This window comes from Papaver somniferum, chromosome 3 (genome assembly GCF_003573695.1).
Source record: "Papaver somniferum cultivar HN1 chromosome 3, ASM357369v1, whole genome shotgun sequence".
Classification (NCBI taxonomy): domain Eukaryota; kingdom Viridiplantae; phylum Streptophyta; class Magnoliopsida; order Ranunculales; family Papaveraceae; genus Papaver; species Papaver somniferum.
The window spans coordinates 102,927,200-102,928,154 of record NC_039360.1 but is presented as its reverse complement, the minus strand read 5'-3'; the positions used below and the strand labels follow the sequence as shown (position 1 = coordinate 102,928,154).

The 955-nt window shown below is 42.2% G+C and overlaps 1 non-coding gene across 1 annotated transcript; it reads right to left on the bottom strand.

Moving 5' to 3' along the window:
* Positions 1 to 312: 312 nt before the first annotated feature.
* LOC113362435 lies at positions 313 to 417 on the bottom strand. The gene has a single exon (XR_003365713.1). It is a non-coding gene; the product is annotated as a small nucleolar RNA R71 (small nucleolar RNA).
* Positions 418 to 955: the final 538 nt, after the last annotated feature.

The following is a 955-nucleotide window of genomic DNA, read 5'->3' as shown; positions in this document are numbered from 1 at the left end:
TGCAAAACGGTGGTGTATTGAGACAAACTCAACCTTCGATATCAAGCCGGGGTTGCTTAGAGAGTTACCAAAGTTCCATGGTATGGTGAATGAAGATCCAAACACGCATCCTATGGAATTCATTACCATTGTCAAGGCTATGCTACCAGGGGAGACTGATGCCGATGGTGCAATGTTGAAGGTTTTCTCATTTTCTATGATGGATACCGCTAAGGATTGGTTGTACTCTTTTCCATCTGGAAGCGTCACTACATGGAACGGGTTGAAGAAACTCTTTCTAGAGAGGTATTTTCCTACATCAAAGGCTACCCAAATTCGCAAAGAGATATGTAGAATAAAGCAAAATGTTGGAGAATCTTTATATGAATGTTGGGAGCGATACAAGAGATTAGTGGCAAGTTGTCCACATCATCAATTCAGTAACGCTATGATAATCCAATACTTCTACGAAGGTCTCCAATCAAATGATAGATATCTCCTTGATGCATCGGGTGATGGTGCAATAGTGAATAAGATGGTGGCCCAAGCTACCGAGTTGATTGAAAGCATGGCTGCAAACTCGCAACAATTATACAAAGAGGTGAACCAATTAAGCGAGTGCATGAAGTTACGGATTCACCATCACACCGTGATCAGAGAATGGATAACATGGAGCAAATGATGCAAAAGATGGTTGCGGTTATTTTACCTTCATATGGTGAAGAGTTGGAGCAAGCTAGTGCGGTCTTTCTCAATCAGCAAAGACGGTATGATCCCTACTCCAACACTTAAAATCCGGTATGGAGAGATCACCCCAACTTTAGCTATGCAAACAAGCAAGGCGCGGTTCAACAACCTACTTTCAACCGTTTGGGTGGATTTCAACCACAACAACAACAATTCCAGCCGCAACATCAACAATTTCAGCAACCACAACAATCGATGCAAAATCAAGGTTTCGATATCGATGCAAAGC